Source organism: Sapajus apella, unplaced genomic scaffold (genome assembly GCF_009761245.1).
Source record: "Sapajus apella isolate SASKATOON/1434 unplaced genomic scaffold, GSC_monkey_1.0 scaffold39, whole genome shotgun sequence".
NCBI classification, from domain to species: Eukaryota; Metazoa; Chordata; class Mammalia; order Primates; family Cebidae; genus Sapajus; species Sapajus apella.
This window is the reverse complement of record NW_022436979.1, coordinates 16,672,558-16,696,042: the sequence shown is the minus strand read 5'-3', so window position 1 is coordinate 16,696,042 and position 23,485 is coordinate 16,672,558. Positions and strand designations below refer to the sequence as shown.

The following is a 23,485-nucleotide window of genomic DNA, read 5'->3' as shown; positions in this document are numbered from 1 at the left end:
TCCCAACCTCACAGCTTACCTAAATAAAGTTCTCTGCATCCTCCCTATCCTGTGACCAGTTTTTTTACTGGATGGATTTGTTGTTCTGTTCTTACTATCCCTTGCAGTTATGGGCTCTGCGCTTCTCTTCTGGTGGTGAAAGAACAGGTTTCTCGGCTCCCAGCTGCGCTCCACTGATGGATGGCTATTCCGGCAGCCCAGGGCAAGGGTGAGCTGGCAGTGTTGGGTGTACAATAGAAAGAATGAGGAGCTACTAGCAGTCACATCACCCTTGGCACACTTTAAGTACCACACATCTCCCAAGACACTTATTTTCTAATCTCTCTGTGGCCACATGAATGGGTCTACCTCTTTCCTTTATACTGTTGACACTTTTTTATATTTCCAGTTTTTCCCCTTTATGGGTTTACGGAATAAAGTCTTACAGCTTTGCTCTACCCTCTTTTTGTCCCTAATGGAAATCACTGTTTTATCTCAAAGCTTTTTACTGCTAGGCACTCATGTAAAAGGGCTCCTTCCTTTGAAGTCATCTCATCTCACCAAGGCACTAGAGAGAAGAACAAAAATTGAACACCAGGAAATGAAGATATTTCTTGGAACACAAAAGAAAGATGAATACATTTGAAAAGGCAAAGCCTTGATAAGGCCTTGGGATCGTGGATGAGACCCTAAGTACACGCTCTAGAAACCAAATAACCACTAACCTAAATTAACTAGACAAGGGGGAAATAGACAAGGGGGAAATGATAATGATGCTGGAAGGGAAACAGGGGCCTGGGTGGGGAAGAAGGAATGGGATGAGAGGAGGGGTGGAATTATACCATAAAGGTAGTTTCTTGTGAATCAGACAACGTAAAATTCACACACATAAACACACACAAAAAAACAGCTGTCAAGACTGCAAATCAGAAAAGAGTCAGGGAAGATGAAGAAAGATGTCAGTCAAGGAGCAGATGGAGTACAAGGTGCCACAGAGTAAAGGGTAGCCTGCATTGTTAATAGGGAACACTACTAAGAGTCTAGGAAGAATTCAATAAAGACAATAAAACATTGGTAATGTTTGCTGAAGGAAAGTCATGGCAACAAGAGGCAAAGAATGTTTATTTTGGGGAAAGGCAGTCCTTGCTTTGCATGGTAGTGCTGCTTCATAAAAATTACCTTGCAGCCGGGCGCAGTGGCTCATGCCTGTAATCCCAGCACTTTGGGAGGCCAAGATGGGCGGATCACCTGAGGTCAGGAGTTCAAGACCAGCCTGACCAACATGAAGAAACCCCATCTCTATTTAAATACAAAAACTAGGCCTGGTGTGGTGGCACATGCCTGTAATCCCAGTTACTCCGGAGGCTGAGGCAGGAGAATTTCTTGAATCCAGGAGGTGGAGATTGCAGTGAGCCGAGAGTGCACCATTGCACTCCAGCCTGGGCAACAAGAGTGAAACTCTGTCTCAAAAACAAAAAAAAATTAACCTGCAAGCTGAAATCATGCAAAGTAATTTTAATAATTAAGAGAAAATAGTATAATTATTACATGACCTTTGAGAATTTTTATCAAAACATTTATAATTCTCTATAAGTATATAGGAAAATGAAAAAAGTAGTAAAAATAATATTTAGTAAACTGCAATTTAAAACATTAGAAACATTGAAAATTAGGGTTACTTCTTTATAAAAAACTAATCAGGGGTAGTTTGGACAGGGTTGTTCTTCTGTGTTGTATAACTTACAATTCAGAGCAAGTATCTTTTCTATACCTTAGTAAGTTGCAATACTCCTTCCTATGTTTGGATTTACTATCAACAATTTTATCCTTTGTACTTTCAATGTCATGTATTATCTCTTTTAAAGTGAAGACATTTGGTAGCATCCCTTCCCCTGAGACATCTCCATCCTTCCTCATTTATGCTGAAAGATTTGCCCTCACTAAGTTCCTATGAGTACATATCTGAAGTCTCTCAAATGGTGGAACATTCCTTCGCGAAGTCAACTACAGTTAGGTGTTGCTTAATGACAGAGATATGTTTCGAGAAATGTGTGGTTAGGTGACTTCATTGTGTGAACCTCAAAGAGTGCACTTACACAAACCCAGAAGTGTAGCCTACTACACACCTAGGCTTTATGGTAAGGCCTATTGCACCTACAATGTAAACATAAACAGCATGATACTATACAGAACACCATGGGCAACTGTAACACAATGGTTTTAAGCATTTGTGTATCTAAACATAGAAAAGGCATGTAAAAATATGGTATTTTAATATTATGGGACCACTGTTGTATATGCAGTCCATCCTGACCAAAATGTCCTTATGCAGTATATGGCTGTATTTCCTCTATAACTCTATGTTCAATTCAAATTCTGCAAAGTTATTTGCACAGTGTGGTAAAAGTTTCTGCCATACTACACACATATTACTCACTGTTACTTCCTGCAATGATGCTTAAATATTTCTAATGCATACTTTATGTCACATTTCTTCCAAAATTCAGCTACAGAAATGCATAATCTCTACTTGTAGCATCAATAACGTCTCTGAAACTCCACCTAAGATAATAGGCCTTAAATGTTCAAATAGCTCCTTGGTTCATTGGCGGGATTAATTAAGTTTCTATTTGTAGTAAAAAGCAAATTTTCACATTTTCTTTCAAGTACTGAAGATAACTGGGGTGACCTGCAACATTATCCAAGAGTAGTAGTTGAGCTCTAAAAGTTAAAATTATTTTGCCAACCTCTGGACAAAAACACAACTGAAACAAGTCTTGGATCAATGAACGGTACTGTAACCCATGATCTTTTATTTGCATGCCAAATGACTGGTTGAGATGCCTGTTTCATGATTTTTTTAATGCTCTAGGATTCTCAGACTCACAGATAAGCATGTGTTATTTTAAAGTTACCTTTTGTGTTGTCTCCTAATAAAAGCGTTACTCTATCTGTAACTCCTTAAAGCTACTTCTCCATCTTACATCTTCTGTGGCACAAGTTCCTGATGGAGTCGCCTTACAACTTCTCTCATCATTATTAAATATGTGATGATCATTATCATCACCTATCTTAAACGGAATGTGGATGCAAATTTCCCAGCAGATCTTTCTCTGTGCTACAGCTTCACCTAATGGATTCATCAATTCATGCCAACTTCTGAATGACGAAGCTAATCTTTACTGGCAGAATTTCTTCCTCAATCTCAGTGTAATTACTATTTCTTTCAATGTGGCAACTAACTTCAATACTTTGACCTTAATGCTAACCAAACTGATGGGGATTTTTTAAATACAGTCTTCAATCTAAAGTAAAAGTAATACTCCATTTTAACCATAAGCAGCTTTCTGTTCCCAGTAAAATTTAAACTAAAATGTAGTGATGTGATTTTGCCTTGTTTTTTATATTCATAGGACTGATTCAGTATGGTTCACAGCACTGCTTCATGCAGGCCAACCTCTCTTCCCATATTTGCTTTGCTATCAATATTTTCAAATCTTCTAATAACTTCCGATTTCACTTTGAGCATTTATCACTTTTCATTTCTTTGCTGCACTTTCATCTTTGTTGGCCAATTTGTCTTTCAACTATTCACTCTCATAAAATGTTACATGGGCTTATCAATGGGTGACAGACACAAAGAGGCAATACAACTACATACTTTGCTGTCTGTGTATGAACTGAATAACAGATGCACAGTGACAAATTACTCACTGAGTTGAAAAAGAAATGTGATCTGTCACTGATCATGATGCACATTTGTTATTTATGTAGGATTTGTGGACTGAAGGGTCAAAAGCAAAGTTTGTACTTTATACAGTTAATAAACTGTGGAAGGTGAAATTTCACTCATGTTGCTGAAGGACTGGTGTCATTTAATTAAACCATCATAATTGACATATGTGCACATCAGAATCAGGCAAAGTGAGAAATGCCTCATTTCATTCTAATACCTGCTCAAAACTTGGTTTATGCCAATTTGAGCTAAGGATTTTCAATTCTTATTGAAATAATGAAACTTTCAGGGAAAGTAGATCCCTAAATTGTGATCAAATAGGACAAATTAATTATACAAATAAGGCATATGGAAGGAGGAAAAGAAGGAGTTATACATTTTTACTTTTCAGTACATTACTCCACAAAATTAATGTATTGTGATCAAAATGTTTTTAAAAATATAAGTTCATCCAGATGCAGTGGCTCATGCCCGTAATCCCAGCACTTTGGGAAGGTGAGGCAGACAGATCACCTGAGCCCAGGAGTTCACGACCAGCCTGGGCAACATGACGAAAACTGGTCTCTACTGAAAATACAAAAAATTAGCCAGGTATTGTGGTGCATGCCTGTAGTCCCAGCTACTCAGAGGATGAGGTGGGAGGATCACCTGAGCTCGGGAAATCAAGTTTGCAGTGAGTCAAGATCTCTCCACTGTACACCAGTCTGGATGACAGAGTGAGACCCTGTCTCAAATAAATAAAAAACTTTGAGAGAATAATCTTAGTAGCTGTGCAAAGTCAAATCTCACAACACCTTCTCTGAAAATATAAAAAGAAAATTTTAAAAAGCAAGAGCTGGGAGCGCTGACTCACGCCTGTAATCCCAGCACTTTGGGAGGCTGAGGCAGGCAGATCACGAGGTCAGGAGTTTGAGACCAGCATGGCCAACATAGTGAAATCCCATCTCGACTAAAAATACAAAAAATCAGTCAGGCGTAGTACCAGGTGCCTGTAATCCCAGCTACTCAGGAAGCTGAGGCAAGAGAATAGCTTGAACCCAGGAGGCAGAGGTTGTAGTGAGCCAAGATCACGCCACGGCACTCCAACTGGGACAACAATGTGAGACTCCATCTCAAAAAAAAAAAAAAAAAAAAAAAAAGGCAAGAACAAGTGAGACTACATAAATCCATGCCTAGTCAGAAGACTAGGGTTAAATTCAAATTATCTGTAAGTAAAAAAGTGAACACCAAATCCTAGTGAACTACTATCAGTTCTCCTGTAAAATCTGGTTTAAAAACAAAAAATGTGGTGTTCAAATGTGACTGATATATTGGAGAACAATTTTAACATATTGAGAATTTTGCATTTCTTTATGGGCATTTCATCTGCTGAGATACTAGGTGAATACAGAAAATTGCACCCAGCAGAACCAAGCTGGGAGGAAAACACACACAGGCACATACATACTCCCACAAGCAAACTTCCCATCTTTTCCAAGGTAAAGTGCCATATTTATTGGGTATTTATGTATTTCTAATGATTTAACATGGGTAAAATGATACTACAGTTTTTACTAGGTTTCTGTATTTTTTTAATATGTTATTGATGTTTTGAGTGTTGTGGTTTGTTATGAGTTGACTTGTGTCCCCCAAAATTCATTAAGTCCTAACCCCCAAAACCATAATCTGAGGTTTGACTATGTTTGTAAATAAGGCCCTTAAAGACATAATTAAAGTCAAGTGAGATGATGTAGGTAGGCCTAATCCAGAATGACTGGCATTCTTGAAAGAAAGGACATCAGACCTACAGAGAGGAAAGATCATGTGAAGACACAAGGAGAAGACGGCATCTACAAGCCAAGGAGAGAGGTCTCAGAAGAAACCAGCCATGCCAACACCGTGGTCTCAGACTTCCAGCCTCCAGAACTGTGAGAAGATAAATTTCTGTTGTCTAAGCCACCCAGTCAGTGCTACTTTGTTATGGTAGCCCTACAAACTAATAGATCCCCCAAACCTCATTTTTTCCCATAAGCACTGTGGTTTTTATTGTGCGATGTTGCATAGCATAATGATTGTCAAGAATGCATATGCTGCATTATAACAGAACTGACTGTGTATCTCTAACAGGAAGCCCTAACAGGAAGAAGAGTATACAGAGAAAAATGGAAGGGAAGAAATAAGGGGGTGTTAGATGTGGTCCTAAGATTGATCTAAAATCACCACCTAGAAGACAAAATCCATCTAAATGTGAAAATACTAAAGGGGGAAATTCAGAAGACAGTGGAAAAAAAAACTTGAAAACTGAGTGACACAGAAGTCCCTTCCCCTTCCCATTTCTGTAAAGCATCCAGTAAAGCAACCACTAGAGGACACTGTCAGAAACCCAGCAGACATCCCTAAAAAGGAGACTAAAGCTAGTATCGTAGGGAATGGAACCAAGAAACATCATCATGTGCCCGCTGACATGGTATGCTGAGAAGGACACAAAATTACGTCCAGGGTACTTCTACCAAAAATGCATAATCTGGATCTAATGTTTAAATATCAGACAAACACAAATTGAGGAACCAAATAAATGGTCTGTGTTCTTCAAAAATGTCAAATTTATGAAAAACAAAGAAACACCAAGAAAATCATCCAGATTAAAGGGGAACAAAAAGACATTATTACAATCACATAAAACAGGTGAGCCTGAATTCAATGTGGACCAGGGGAAAGAAGGTCCTATAAAGGACAGTAGGGGACAATCTTGGCCAATTTGAATAAATATATAGATCATTATAGTGTGATCATGCAAGTGAATGTCATTGTTTTGGGGTGAAGGGTATCATACCTGCAATTTACTGTAACACAGTTCAGAATGAAAATTAATGAGTGTAAGAGAAGATATGTATATGTGTGTATAAAGTGCAAGAAGGAAAGAGAGAGAGAGAATGACAATGTCAACATGGTAAAATATTAACATTTGAGGAATCTGGGTAAAAGGTAAATGAGAATTCTTTGTACTCTTTTTGCAACTATTCTGTAAGTATGAAATTATTTCCAAATAAGAAAAAAGAGCAAAAGATAAATTGTACTTAGCTTTCCAATGTTCTTTCTGGTCAAGTACTTAATTCATTCACTGAGAACAGAGAGGCCACTGCAGAGTAGGTGGGAGAATAAAAATCAAATATGCCAGGCGCCGTGGCTCACACCTGTAATCCCAACAATTTGGGAGGCCGAGACAGGCAGATCACCTGAGTCCAGGAATTCGAGAACAGCCTGGCCAACAGGGTGAGACACCGTCTCTACTAAAAACACAAAAATTAGCTGGGCATGGTGACGTGGGCCTGTTATCCTAGCTACTTGGGAGGCTGAGGCAGGAGAATCACTTGAACCCAGGAGGCGGAGGCTGTAGTCGAGATCACACCACTGTACTCCAGCCTGGGCAATAAAGTGGGATTTCAACTCAAAAAAAAAAAAAAAAGAGAGAGAGAGAATAAAGGGTCAGGCATGCTGGCTCACCTGAGGTCAGGAGTTTGAAACCAGCCTGGCCAACATGGCAAAACCCCGTCCCTACTAAAAATACAAAAATTAGCTGGGCGTGGTGGTGGGTGCCTGTAATCCCACCTACTTAGGAGGCTAGAGAATAACTTGAACCTGGGAGGTAGAGGTTGCAGTGAGCCAAGATCATGCCACTGTACTCCAGCTGGGGTAGCAGAGCATGACTCTGTCTCAAAAAAAACAAAACAAAACATAGAATACAACAGAATTGGAAAATCACAAGTGACATCATCACATCATCTTACAAATCTCAATTCAGAAACTTTAAAAATATTATAAACTTGTAAAGTAATCAGGCTCCACAATAAAGACTGAAAAATCCTAGGCCAGGTCAGTGGCTCACAGCTGTAATCCCAGCACTTTGGGAGGCCAAGGTGGGCGGATCACAAGGTCAAGACTTCAAGACCAGCCTGGCCAGATGATGAAACCCGGTCTCTACTAAAAATATAAAAATTAGCAAGGCATGATGGCTCACACTTGTAGTCCCAGCTACTCAGGAGGCTGAGGTGAGAGGATCACTCGAACCCGGGAGGCGAAGGTTGCAGTGAGCCAAGATCACACCGCTGCACCCCAGCCTGGGCAACAGAGCGAGACTCCATCTCAAAAAAAAAAAAATTTTTTTTTGTTTTAATTAAAAAATATATCCCAATTTAAACCACCAATTTTGACAGATAGAACTGGAAAAAGGTACTACAGCTTCTCCTTACAGGATGTCTTGGCTCAATGACTCTGAGTAGATTCTCTATTAGCATAAGGCACTCACATACAGAAAAGGACTAAGTGAAAAGTCAGCATTACTGTGTATGGTATTTTCTTGAAGTACATCTTATGACTTTAAAGTATATGTAGTCCAACTAACTGCTAACGGAGAGAGTAACAACAGAGTGGCTCTTAACATAATCTCATTCCAGTATCAGCACTCTACACAGGTGCCATTATCACCCCTATACCGTTATAGTATTGTCCAAATTCATCTCCTCCCTCCAGCCACTCTGCCTTTCAACCTCTCCAGCATTCCAACCACTCTTCCCGATTCTTCCTAAAAAACCTCCAGGTCCTGGGCTCATCACTCCTTTAGCAAAACCCTTCAAAAGATATGTATAACCTAAAGAACCAGGTTCGAGTTTCTTACTCTCAATATCCAAGGCCTCCTATCATCTAGTCTTTAGCTTCTTTTCCAAACTTCTTCTCTCATCTCCCTTCTGCCAACACTGGCCACCACATCTATCCTGACCCCTAGCACTTTGCCTGCCAATCCTCAAAGCCAAATGTGAGGCCAGGTGACTGCAGGAAGACTGTCCTCACCATCTCAACTCTCTCTCTCTGTCTCTCTCTCTCTCTCCTGAGAAGATGAAGTCATTAGAACTTGCTGCAAATAAATAAACAGTATGATAGCGCTACCAAGTTCTACCTTTTCTAATTTTAGAATGTCATTCATGTTTGAATGTCAATTATCTAACTTGTGCCTACAATGTCCCTCCTTCCTCTCATTGTTTTTATTGCTCCTGCTTTGCAGGTGCACTAGCACATGCTTATTCTATAATACAACGGGACAGGGCAGCTGCAAGAGCAAGGCAGTGTCAAAGGAATTAGTGCTTAAAGAAGCATGAAAGCAAAAACAGCACTGAAGGATTGATATCTGCGGTCTGCGAGAGGGGCCAGAGTCCAGGTTAGGCAGCAGAGCAGTTCTGAGCCCAACCTGCAGGTGGGCATTATGTTTGCAGCACACTGTCATTGGCTATACAGCATATCTACCTCCTCCTAGGCTCCACAACTGCAGGTAGGGGAATGTGGGGGATAGCTGCAAGAAGGCTAAAGGTTAGCAAATAAGGCCACCATAGACAGAAGAGTGAGTGTCATCCTAATCCAGTTCAAATTATTAAAAATTATAATTAGATAAATCCAAATTTGTGAAATGCTGCCACATTTTCAGACACAGAGGTAGATCCTCTATGCAAGATGTAACTATTTGGTTACAGAAATGGAGATCCTGCTGGTGAACGCAGAAATCCGACACTGGGGAAATCACAAGGCTGTGCCTGACCCTTCCCTCCTCATTCAGGACAAGGGCTTCAGGGTTATTACAAGATACGCCCTGGGGACCTTCAGGAATGGCACATAATCCAAATACAGTTTTCACAATTCAAGGTGATCACAGTAACACATTTTGAGCAGGTATCACTGGATCCTCAAGCCTTTGAGTAAGGTCTTTCTATGACCCCTACTGCACAGATAAGGAAACTGAGGCCCAGGGAGATTAAATAACTTGACCAAAATCACAAAGCCATTGAAAGGCAAGGCCAGGATTCAAATGCAAGCAGTCTGTCTGTCTCTGAAGTACATAATGAACTCAACTACTACAAAAATACAGATGTACTTAAAAAGATCAAATAAGTTATGCATTCTAAAAATTAACCCAGAAGTATAATATTTTAATTCCAGTTTTTTTTTTTTTTAATGCAGCCTAATTTAAAAGGATTTGGGTTCTTTTTTTTCTTTTTCTGCTTTTTAAAGCTAGCAATTCATTGTTAAAAGTGCAAGTCCACTAATCATAACTATTTGGGCCAGGCACAGTGGCCCACGCCTATAATCCCATCACTTTGGGAGGCCGAGGTGGGCAACTGCTTTTGCTCAGGAGTTCAAGACAAGCTGAGGAACATGGTGAAACCCCCAACTCTACAAAAAATACAACAATAGCTGAACATGATGGTGCACACCTGTGGTCCCAGTTACTCAGGAGCCTGAGATGGGAAGACGAGCCTAGGAGAGCAAGGCTGCAGTGAGCCGTGATCACACCACTGTACTCCAAGCTGGGTGACAAAGAAAAACCATGTCTTACCCCTCCCCCCAAAAAAAGACTATTTCTAGGGCAATAATAACTACTAAAAACTGAAATTTCAATTATTAGTCAAAATAAAACATTAGTATGGTATATTTTTCTTTAATAACAATATTTTCTAAATGGCACACATTTTAAATGTTTAGCTATTTTAGTTACACATGTGAATTAAAGTGTCTTTTCAAACCAAAATGAAGCAAACACAAATTAGTTAGAACACTTCAGCCAGATTACCAAATGTATCTGGTATGTGACACAGTCTTCACATTTCTTTACCTGAGAGGCAATGAAGCAAACAGGACCAAGTCCAGGCTTTGAAGCCCTGATAGAATCTCCTGCTCTGTAATCTCAGATAAGGTATTTAACCTCTCTGAGCTTTGGTTCACTCAGTTATTAAATGGGCATAAATAATATTAACAGCCTAAAAGTCCTAAAAATAAAAACATGTAAGACCATGTACAGTGGCTCACACCTGTAACCCCAGCACTTTGGATGGTCAAGGGAGGAGGATAGCTTGAGGCCAGGAGTTCAAGACAAGCCTAGGCAACATAAAGAAACTCTGTCTCTTTATGTATATGTGTATGTATATGTGTATCTCTTTATGTATATGTGTATATGTATATATATACACATATGCGTGTGTGTGTATATATATACATATACACATATACATAAAAACATATATATACACATACACATATACATAAAAACTCTTTATGTATATATATATACACACATATACACACATACATAAAGAGACAGAGTTTTTATGTATATGTGTATACATCAAAGTTTTTATGTATATACATATATATGTGTGTGTGTGTATGTGTGTGTATATATATATACACATACATATATATATATATATATATACACACACACACATACACACACACACAGACACATACACATTTTTAATTAACTGGGCATGGTGTGATATACCTATAATCCCAGCTACTAAGGAAGCTGAGGCAGGAGGATCACTTAAGCCCAGGGATTCAAGGCTACAGTGAGCTCTGTTCACACCACTGCATTCCAGTCTAGCTGACAGGGCAAGACCCAAACTTTTTTTTTTTTTTTTATTGAGATGGAAACTCGCTGTCACCCAGGCTAGAGTGCACTGGCATGATTTTGGCTCACTGCAACCTCTGCCTTCTGGGTTCAAGTGATTCTCCTGCCACAGCCTCAGGAGTGAGTAGCTGGGATTACAGGCGTCTGCCACCACGCCTGGCTAATTTTTTGTATTTTTAGTAGACATAGGGTTTCATCATGTTGACTAGGCTGGTCTCAAACTCCTGATTTCAGGTGACCTGCCACCTCAGGCTTCCAAAGTGCTGGGATGACAGGTGTGAACCACTGCACCCAGCCAAGACCCCAATCCTTGAAAACAAAACTGTATATGCATGGGTGTGTGTGTGTTTTTAATTTTAATTTTTTTTTTTATGAGGCAAGGTCTTACACTGTTGCCCAGGCTGGAGTGCAGTGGCATGATCTCAGCTCACTGCACCCTCCAGGTCCTGGGTTCAAGTGATCCTCCCACTTCTTCCTCCCAAGTAGTTGGAAGTACAGGTACAAGCCATCATGCCAAGCTAATTTTTTTTATTATTTTTTTGTAGAGACAGAGTCTCACTATGTTACCCAGGCTGGTCATGAACCCCCTGGCCTCCCAAAGTACTGGGGTTACAGGCGTGAGCCACCATGCTGGGTCACATAGAACACCAGACCCAAAGGAATAACTTAATAAATATTAAATTCCTTTTTTTCTTATGAGAAAAAAGGGCAGATACATTGTCTCTGTGCATCTATAAGTCCACACTGCAGTGATACTTTCCAGAGTCTAAGAGACAATCAATGTTTCTGCATACCCATTTTCAGTTATGAAACTCTGAGGCTAACAATTGGATTATGAATCCCAATTCTAGATTCCAATGTATTTGGAGGCTTATATGAAGTGGTTGCTTTAAAATATAGTTTTTGAAATTGTTTTGTTTTTAAAATCTTTTTAAATAAAACAACCTAATACTACATAATGACATCAATGTACAATGTAAAACTCTGATTTTGAGATTAAAATTGATGAACTTGGCCTCTGTGGTGACCTTGAACTCTGTGTAAGATGGAAATCTAACTGTGACTTTGATTTTGAGATTATAATTAGTGAACCTGGCCTCTGTGGTGGCCTTGAACACTCTGTAAGATGGAAATCTCTTTACCTAAACTACTGACAGCAAGTGATCAAACCAGATGATATTTCATAGTTTCACACAGCAAAATGAGGTTTTAAGTCTGTCAACAAACAGGAATAGATCCAAAAACATGGGCCGCTTAAATGAGAAGGCACAGAGTCCATTCTTCTGAAGTACTCAATGGCAGCGACACGCTTGCAGGCCAAGACCCCTCACTCTGTCCAACCCAAGAACCAAGACACTGTCACTGGATCTATGCCTATCAAACGGCCCTTTCTAGGTATACTCAGTTTCTCATCCTCAAAGAAATCCCAGGATAATCCCATAGCTAGTAAATCCTAGCACCCCGAAGCCTCCCAGGTACCCTGTACTACTGTGTAACAAAGAAGCAGATAAAGAGAAACCCCAGTTTATAGAAATGTTTGAGCTAACAAATGAAAAAGAAATGACTGAATGAGATCACTGTTTTGTAACCCCACATTAATTCATGGATCTATACAGTAGATATCAATGGCTGCTAACATCTCAGACACTGTGTACTTTCAAAATGTTCACGTACATATATTCTGAATATAAGCAAATCTCTAGATCCACCATCAATTTACAAGAAATATGGACCTGCACAATGGAGGTACTATCAGGGAAAACAAACAAACAAACAAACAAAAGATAAGAGAATATATGTATTGAAAAAATTCTTAAAGATTTATTTTTACTTTTTTTTCTTTTTCTTTTCTTTCTTTTTTTTTTTTTTGGAGACAGAGTTTTGCTCTTGTTGCCCAGGCTGGAGTGCAATGGCGTGATCTTGGCTCACTGCAACATCTGGCTTCAGGGTTCAACCAATTCTCCTGCCTCAGCCTCTCAAGTGGTTGGGATTACAGGCATTCGCACCATGCCCGGCTAATTTTGTATTTTTAGTAGAGACAGGGTTTCTCCATGTTGGTCAGGCTGGTCTCGAACTCCTGACCTCCTGTGATCTGCCTGCCTCGGCCTCCCAAAGTGCTGGGATTACAGGCGTGAGCCACGACGCCCAGCCAATTTATTTTTCAAAAGAAACAACCTACAGTGTTTGTAGTTTTGTCACCCAAGCATGTACCCCTAAAGAAAAGCAAGAAAATGATTACCATAAAGGTCAGGATAATTACTTTTATGAGAAGGGTACTGTAAAAGACTTCTGGGGTGGCTGGCAAACTTTTAGTGTTCTGATTGGTGTTAGGAGGGTATTCTCTTTGTGACAATTCATTAAAGCTATACTACTTTGTATTCTGTGGATTTCTTTTTTACCATAAAAAAGATTTAAATAAGACAAGTGGGATTCTAAAGGTAATTCCAGATTATCCATTAAGCTGACTACGTATGTACTATGCACTCTGAGCCTCAGGAAATAAGCCCTTCCCTACTAACACTACTCCAAATAAAAAAATAGTTTTGGGTTTGATACTTAAAAAAAAAAAGATATTTTAACAAAATACCATAAACTTGGGGAAAGATTTTAAAAATTCAATCAACTTTTTAGAAAAGGAATTAAAGAGGTCATATGAGAAGAAAAACAACAACAGAACTCTGTGGAGTCCCTTACATTCCTTTACATTCAGTACTCTTTATTTTGAGTTATACTGAAGGGATGCACAATAATCTTTTTTTTTTTTTTTTTTTGGAAAGAAAACAAATTTTTAATAACCTCTGAGATATAGGATTATGGATAATTTTTGCCTTTTTCATGCTTTTCTCTATTCTATTTTTTTCCATTTATTTATTTTATTGCATTTTAGGTTTGGCGGTACATGTGAAGAACATGCAAGATTGTTGCATAGGTACACACGTGGCAGTGTGATTTGCTGCCTTCCTCCCCATCACCTGCATCTGGCATCTCTCCCCTTGCTATCTCTCCCCAGCTCCCCACCCCTCACCGTCCCTCCCCTATTTCCCCCCAACTGACCCCAGTGTGTAGTGCTCCCCTCCCTGTGTCCATGTGTTCTCATTGTTCAACACCCGCCTATGAGTGAGAACATGCGGTGTTTGATCTTCTGCTCTTCTGTCAGTTTGCTGAGAATGATGGTTTCCAGGTTCATCCATGTCCCTACAAAGGACACAAACTCATCATTTTTGATGGCTGCATAATATTCCATGGTGTATATGTGCCACATTTTCCCTGTCCAGTCTATCATCGATGGGCATTTGGGTTGGTTCCAGGTCTTTGCTATTGTAAACAGTGCTGCAATGAACATTCGTGAGGGATGCACAATAATCTTAACAATGCCTGGAGCTTTTATTATTTGTAGAGACGAGAGTCTCCCTCTCTGGCCCAGGCTGGTCTCAAAATTCTGGGCTAAAGCTATCCTCACGCCTCTGGATTACAGGCATGAGCTACCATGCCCAGCTGGGTCCATTCTTAATTGCTCATCTATCTAAATGCTTTTTCTAACTCATTCGGGACACCCTGGCACAGGAAAGAAGCAGCTTCTTCCAGAAATTCCTAATTGAGTAAGAAAGTCCTTGCTGTAAGGAGCTCAAATTTGGGAATAGAAGTTGTACAGGAACATAGATCATTACCTTATGAGCTGAGAGCTACAGCAAAGATATATGGAAAGAAGCAAAGATCTTCGATGATTTTCTGAAATCCTGAGCCTATTTATGTCATTTATATAGTGCCATCTTTGGAGAGGAGGAAAGTCATTTCTGATTTAAGCGGAGAAATGGGGAAGGCAGCGGTGAACACACTCATAGAGTTCAGTAAACATTAAGCTAGCTTAACAAGAAAATCAGAGATGCATCTCAATGTTCTTTACACAATATTAAAATGGGGAGGAGAACATACAAGCAGTAGGATCACCTTAAATACCTTAACTTAGTTAAAATCTAAGATTCACATCTAATTTAAATAAGGTTAAACAGGCTTCCTAGACAAAGTTTATTAAAATTCAATATTCATCAGCAATGATATAAATAAGGGATAATATCATCACCAGTTGAAACCTTGGATACCCTTTTCAGCAGTATTTTTCAATAGTACTTTATATCAAAAAAACAAAAACTAGTTTTGCCAAGTCAGGTATTTTTATGTAAAGGGGAAAACATGTGTTCCTAAAGTACTGTAAGAGAGCCACAATCTCACACACTACATATATCTTTTGTACTCAGGAGGTAAACCAGAGTTAAAGGGTGGTTTCAGTAAGATCATTTAATAGCAGAGCTGTAATTTTACATAGTTCTAAAATTTCTTATAACCTGCTTTTTTTAACTACTCAAAACAAAAGGATTATTCAGTACAATCACTCTAAGTATTTCTTTTATAAAGGCTGTTCTCATTCATTTTGAACAATAAAACAGAATGAAGTATGTTAGCATGTGCAAATATATGCTTACCAGAGAAAAACATGTTTTACCTTATTGTTCTCATATCTCCCTTGATATGCTTTTATGTTTTGTCTTTATGACATTTCAAAACACAGAACTTAAATAATGCAGACAATCCTCTGTTTTAATATCACTCAAAATCTCTCATAAAAAAATTAAAACTGAAATCCTAAATGAAAAAGGCCAGAAAGTTATGCAACATTTCAGCTTGATCCTAAGCTTTCAAAATTTCATTATTTTTCAATATTCTCTTTTATGACTTTTTAAGCAAAAAGTTGAAGGGGTTTTACAGTTATTTGGTATAACTGTCATGTTTTAGATCCTAGTGAATTTAGAAATCTACAATAACAACAGAGTGATCTGAGTGCTTCTCACTCACGACTGAAGGGAAGGCTCCCTCCACTGCCTAAATCTTCACCCTGTTGTACAGCAACTTGTAAAATAATCTAAGAATTACAATAAGGATTTGGCATTAACTCAAAAAAACAATCATTGCACAGACTAACTGTGTAGCTTTGGGGAAATTGCTTAGCTTCTCTGAGCCTCCACAGCCTCACAGAAAACAGAGATAATATGACTTTTATGCTAGTGAGAGGTAAATGATGCTATACATATATACAGAAGCATCTCAAAAGAACAAGAACTCAAAAGTTCCTATTTCCTTCTCATTTCAGAAATGTTGAGAGTGGAGGAGTAAGAAAAATTCGCCTGTGATACAGTGTAAACACAGAATTGTGGCCCCAGGACCAACAGCATTGACATCATCTGTGAGCTTGTTGGAGGTGCAAATTCATGGCTTGGGCCTCAGGTCAACCGAATAAATCTGAATTTCTGGGGATGAGTATAGGAAACTATTTTAATAAGCGTTCCCAGTGTTTCTTAAAAACATTAAAATTGGAGAGGCACTGATCTAGAAAAACAAAATAGACATATGCAGTACCCTCCCATAATCAAGGATCCCATTTTCTGATTCCTGCTTACCTGTCTCCTTCCCTGTTGGTCACTCCGGATCCTTCAATTGCCCTGCTGTCCAGATTCAACTTTTGGCTTCACTGGCTCATTTCTCACACCACAGCTGGTTTCTACCCTTCCTGGCAGGGTCTTTTCCTGCTGACAACGTGGTCATTGTCATATTCCCCAGTCCCAGCCCCACCCTATCATACAGACAAACATCTAAAACGGCTTAGTGTCCACCCAGGCTGTACACTGCCCACATGAGCAGGCCAGTCTGTGCATACTCAATTCCCGTGATCTTTCCCCATTCTGTCCCAGAAAAGCAAGTTCCAACCATCATTCTGCAAACCCATGGTACCTAAGGCAAGAAAGAACTCCCCAAAACTCTGAATTCCATACTTCTCATTGTCAAGGCTTTTCCAACAAGTCAATTAAGAAAGGTTTTTAAAAACTAGCTGTTCTGTTCACCATAACTGAGTCCACCCCTTAGCACCCTCAGCTAGAGAGAGAGCAACTGATCTTCAGGTCTTGGTGATCCATATTCCTCCTTCCTTTTGTCCTCTGGAATAATGCCCTGTCAAAGTCCAGCTCTACTAATACCTAAAGCCAACCATTAAAATGAAATCATGGTCCAACTTGTTTGGCTCCAAGAGGCTGGCTTCTACTAACACAAGCTCACCAGTTCCATCAGAATCCCACTTGGCATGAGCCCTCAGACCTGGAGGAAGAGAGGACTGGGACCACCATTCTGGCAATGAATTGTTCCAACTGCTTCCAAAAGATAAGTCACCTCAACTTCTCCAATGGTGGAGTCAGGGTAAGCAAAAGCTGTTACTAAGACCTTCCTACTATCAATATGAGATATCCAACTAAGGATTTTATTCTACATCTGGCATAATAAATCCTTCAAGTAGACACATTAATCAAGCAAACTTCAAAACTTAGGGAACTGCATGTATCTCCGAAAAGTGAAGTCAGAGTAATGCTCTCCAAGAAAGAGAAGAGATGAAGGCAGGCATGCCCCATAAACTACACAGGAAAACTAGGGTTACAGAAAAATATTTAATGATATATAAAAACACCAATCTGAGATTATCTTTTTAGTTAAGTTCAGATCAAACAATTGTTCTGTTTCTCTGCTACTGGCTCTAAAATATTCAATTCATTGGCAGTCTCACTGCTGCTATGAGAGAGTACTTGCATACTTTTTTTAAGTCTGTCAGTTTTGCAAGGGGAAAATAGTTCTTCCTTATGCATTTAACTGCCTGAAGAAGTTGCTCCGGCTGCTTAGCAGCCCTCCCTTTCTGAGGAAAGACTGCCCTGCCCTGCCCTCTCCCATGTGGCTACATTGGGACCACTATGCCCAATCCATTCCCTAGCAAGCTTGCTATATAAATTATGATTTCAGTTATATAAAACATGCATGCAGGTAAATAGAAATTATAAGATATTAAGCAATATCTTGAGTTTAACTTTTAAAACTCTTCTTTAATACTGTTGTTCTAACAACTTTTCAACAATAAAAGAAAAAATAATCCTTCTAAATATATTTTCAAATAGTTTGAAAATAAAAATTACCAGGAATTGTCTTTTTAAATGCCATTTATATTCACTTACTATGAGGTAGTTGTTATTCTAAATGTTTTACAAATGACACACATTTAACCTCTTAACCCTATCAGGGAAAGAGGCAAAAAAACTTGCCACAGCGCTGCAAAGTCAGTCATCTACAGTGCCAAGATAAAACCAAAGCCTCAACCACAAGCCCTGCTACTTCCCAACTGCAGCTGCTGAACAGACAACACCTTCTCTCTAACTACGGGGTATCAAACTACTCGAAAGAAGCATCGTGAATTCTATGAGCACAGTGTCTCGCCTATGGCTGTACTTCCTTAGGTTGTGATTTTTGACAGATTTCGATAGCTAAACAAAACCAAATCTAACAAGGACTAAGAAAAGCGAGAAAAGCACAGTGGATTCAAGAATGCCCTAGATGTTGCAATGACACTTGTTCCCAATACGTAGTTAAAAGTAATAATGTTTGTTTGCAATATTATCTTCTAATTACAATGTAACGTGTATTTACAATGAACAGCATTCTGTGTACAATAAACATCATTAAACAAATCTTGCCTGTTATAAACAATTAGTATGAAAACTACTGAACCCAGAACCTCTTATTAGTAAGACATACCGCGAATGAGTAATGACATTTGGAATCATATATTTTCTCGCTACAAAAATTTCAATTAGTCCTGGCAGCCATGCACTTAATTATTACCTTCAAATATTAATTTTAATCTTCAAAAGAATGATTTAGCAATGCTCCACAATTATGAAATGCCAAGCAGTTTTCTTCACCACAGTACATCTTAGTACTAATCTCTTAGTACTATAGTCTCTAAATTTGTAATTTTTTTTCAAACTGTAATTGAAGTTCCAAATAGGACACTGAAGTTTCAGAGTAAACAATTACTATTTATTCATATCAAATGGTCACGTCACCAAACTGTTATCTTACATTATCTCTGCAACCACTTCCTCTCAAAACGGATACAACAAACACCAAAGGAAAAGCTCCCCAATTCAGACTAATGAAAAACTAGTAAAATCAACCCACCATTTAAAAGAAACTAACTTGGTTATTTTTCAAATACTAGGTAATTCAAATGGGAGACACAAATTATTCAGAAGTTTTGGAGAAGTGGAAGTGACATACCAACTGTTCCCATTTTAAATAGGCTTCTGAAATACATATACCTGAAGAAGATATTCAGAAGAGTTTATTATAATTTCCTTGTTTATTTCTCCATATCCATTCTTTTAATTTCATAGTTACTAGTAGTTAGGAAAGAGTTCATACCAGGAACATAGCTCAAAATACATACCATCTTCAATTTTAGTAAAAGCTTTAAATATATTTTACTTAATATTCTAGAAATAAAACTTAACATTCTTGCCTTAAAATGTTTGCATATTTTTTTTTTTTTTTGCAGTAAGGAGATGACATAGGGTCTAGTTCTGTTGCCCAGGCTAGCGTGTAGTGGCACAATCTCGGCTCACTGCAACCTCTGCTTCCTGGACTCAAATAATCCTCAGTCTCCTGAGTAGCTGGGACCACAGGCTCACACCAGCATGTCCAGCTAAATCTCTGCATTTTTTGTACACATGGGGCTTGCCATATCGCCCAAGCTGGATTTGAACTCATGAGCACAAGTAATCCACTCTCCTCAGCCTCCCAAAATGCTGGGATTACAGGCATGAGTTACCATGACCAGCCAAAAAATGTTTTGTATATTATTAAAAACACATGAAACTTTTAAAATGATCATCAGAGTGCACTACTTTATAGCACATTTCTAATTACCCAAACAAGGTTCATCGATACTTAACAGACAGAGTTGACAAATGAGTTTCATCTCTAGGCAACTCTCATCAATTAGTCATGACTTCCTGGAGAAGCCTGTTGGGAAAGATTATGAGAAAGCAGATGCCACAACTGGAATGCAAGTCAAGAGTGTAGGGGTCACATCTATACCACCACTGATGCAGTTTTTTTCTGGCAAAATGTCAAAGAGTTCAGCTTTTCTTCTGACCCAAGACCATGCTTGAGTCACTTACACCCATTATTGATAAATATTCAGAAACAACTAAGTTCATTTTAATATTATTTCGGTAAAACATAATTTAAAAAGAGAATTAGCCTGCAAAAATGAGTGTCACATTATGAATTCCAGAGCCAAATAAACATGGTTGGGGACAATACTTGTTGCTACACTTTCTATCTGGTGATTGTCTTCTGACAGCGACAGGATGAATTTCACTGTTCATTCTTGACAGAAGATTGGATTTTCTCATGCTTCACTTTCTTCTGCTCACTCTGGGAAGAAAATAGCATTTTCTTGGGTTTTATTTTATAGATAATTTATGGAAGGAAGTTGACCATTTGTGTTTTGCTTTACAGGATACTGAACAGTAAAACCACCCAGCCCACACCCTAATGCCCTTGGGTAACATTAGCCTGCTGCTGAATATAAGCCAGAACATACACCACATGGCTTTAGTCCAGGGCTTCTCATACTGGTGGCAAGCAAGGAGTGTGCCTGGGGGCAAGGGTATTCAAATCCATAAGACAGGCATGGCACAGCTCCCCAAACCACTATTTAAAACATTATTTCAATATTAAAATAGGAATAAATATATTCTCTAAAAGAATACAAAATTGGCATGAAGCTTTAGAAGAAAACAGAAAGATTACAAAGAAATGTTCTTTTTGGAAGCATCTACACACACACACACTCTTCTCTCTCTCTGTTGGGTTCAACCTTCTTTGCATTAAGAATGCCATACTTGGGTTAAAAACTCAGCAACACATTACTCCATTAGTGTGCATAAACTGAAAACTGACTCAGAAAATTTAACCATTATCTTGATCTTAAAAGGAGAGGGGTGGCAACGTAATCCCTTTACAACCTAGCCTCAAACAAAAAAGCCTATTTGGGACACAAAAATTTGTATTGCAGCTAAATCTGTACCTTCTTCATATTAATAACAGCAATATTTAGCATTTATTTAGCATTTCCAGGTAATATAACCCTAGAACCAAGGTGTGTCACCCCTAAACTACTTGTCAAGAATATCCCAAGCAGGAGGACTTTGTATTTGGTATTTCATCCCTCTGTCCGGAAAATGTTCTTTTCTCAAACATTTCCCTGATGAGTGCCCATGCTTTCCTATCACTTTTCTAAAAAAGCCCTTCACCCCAGCAAACTGCTGTCCTCAACAGTTACCATAGCTTTCTGTGTTTTCTTCACAGCACACACACATTGTGCTATGTATTTCTTTGCCTGTTACTTACTAAACACGTGTCCCCTGCTATAGTCTACATGCCATGAAGGCAGGGCCTTGTCTCTGCTACGTTTTTTGCTGTAGTATTCAAGGCTACAAGCAGTGCCTAGCATACAGTAAGACAAATAGACATTTGTTACAGGACTATTAGATAATATCTATTTAGTTAGAAATGTAAAATAACATAAAGCTATCACATATAATTCACAAAGATATCAGAATTGTATATCTACATAATAAGACTCCTCTCAGTAGACAGAAAGATCTACTCCCAGTGTGTTTGTACCTTATTTTAGCAATACACTGACACCTACAAAAATGACAAATACTTTGAAATAAGTGTCGTGGTGATACAAAGGCAAACCTAACCACTTGGTAATAATTTTATCTCATTAGAAGATACTAGAGAAACCATCTAGGCTTAGCAGATGCTATATATTTGCCTCTTGGGTTGGCAGTAGGGTGCTGCGGGCTGAATTACGTTCCCACAAATATATATGTTGAAGCCCTAACTCCCAGTGTGACTGTATTTGGAGACAGGGTCTTCAGAAGGTATTTAAGCATAAATGAGGTCATAAGAACAGGGCTTTGATCTGACAGAATTGGTATCCTTATAAAAAGAGACAAGGGAGAGCTGACACCTCCTGCTCCCAAGCTCACATGCATGGAGAGAAAGACCATGTGGGGACACAGCAAGAAGGCGGTCTCTGCAAGCCAGGAGAGCCTTCACCCAAAACCTAATCTGCTGACACCTTGACCTTGGACTTCAAGCCAGAACTGTAAGAAAACCAGTTTCTGTTGCATAAGCCATTCAGTCAATGGTATTTTGTTATGGCAGCCTGAGCTGACTAATACATGGAAGATAGAAATCAGATGATCCTTAACAGCCTTGAAATCCTTCAGAAGCTCATTCCTCTGCCTGTTCAGTACTCCCATGTAGTTTCCCACGAATCTGTAGAATCCCTTCAACAGGGAGCTGTTCTGGCTAAGATTCTGCAAATTCAATAAAAGCCAATAACCTTTGGAAAGGTTTTGTTGCTACTATATGCCTTTCTAAGACTTAGTAAATATAGGAGATACACTTTATAGATTTGTTGCGAGGACAAAATTAATCTAAATGTTTAGAGCAGTGTACAGCACAGAGTAAATACTACATAATACTGGCTATTCTTATTGGGAGCACAATTATCCAATTTTACTCCCAAAATAATACTATGCAGTCAGTGGGCATGGTTAGTACCCTCATTTCAGGAAACTGAGGCACAGAGAGGTTACAAAGTTATTAAGCAGAGGGGTAAAAATTTAAAATCAAGCAGTCTGACTCTAGAGTCTATGCTCTTAAATTCAGTGACTGGCCTAGAGTAAAACTTCAGTCAAGGCTATTGCTTTTATTATACAAACAAGTAAAGAGTCAAGAAAGCAATGTATTTTTCTTTTTCCATGCCGTTCTTATTAAGTCTTATTAATTTTATCTGGCAGTAAAACTACAATTCTGCTTATTGAAAATAATGCTTCTTTATATATAGTTTTAAGAAAAAGTTGTTAAACCCAATATATTCTTTAAAGTACTGAAAAGCTCTAATGGTTTATAACTCCTATGTGAGTCAGTATCTTCCCATTAACAACGAAAAGGCAAATCTGTGTTGTTTTTATCTATTGCTAGCACCAGACCACTCTCCCGTTGAAGCAGTGGTCTCGAACCTTGTGTATGAAAGAATCACTGCAATAACTGCTTGAAAAGGAAGATTCCCAGGCCTCACATCTAGAAATCCTGACTTAATAGGTCTTGGGCAAGGCACAGGAATCTCCGATTTTAATCAGCAGCACATATGATTCACATCTATCTTCCTCTCCACTGTACATTCCTAACAGTTCTCAATCCCTACAGCACAGTACACATTCATTCATTCATTCATTCATTAACAAGTATTTATTGAGCACCTATATATACCAAGAATGCAGCAGTAAATAAATTCTCAGGGTGGGTACAGTGGCTCACGCCTGTAATCCCAACACTTTATGGGTTCAAGGCAGATGAATCACCTGAGGTCAGGAGTTCCA

General features: G+C 38.7%; 1 protein-coding gene and 1 long non-coding RNA gene across 4 annotated transcripts in view; both read right to left on the bottom strand.

Moving 5' to 3' along the window:
- The window catches only part of WWC2 (WW and C2 domain containing 2), a 210,803-nt gene that overhangs the window by 150,851 nt on the left and 36,467 nt on the right, over window positions 1-23,485 (bottom strand). The window lies entirely within an intron of this gene.
- On the bottom strand, window positions 462-23,462 carry LOC116565232. The gene is made up of 3 exons (XR_004275339.1): window positions 23,252-23,462; window positions 14,509-14,514; window positions 462-473 (listed from the first exon to the last, which is right to left on the bottom strand). It is a non-coding gene; the product is annotated as an uncharacterized LOC116565232 (long non-coding RNA).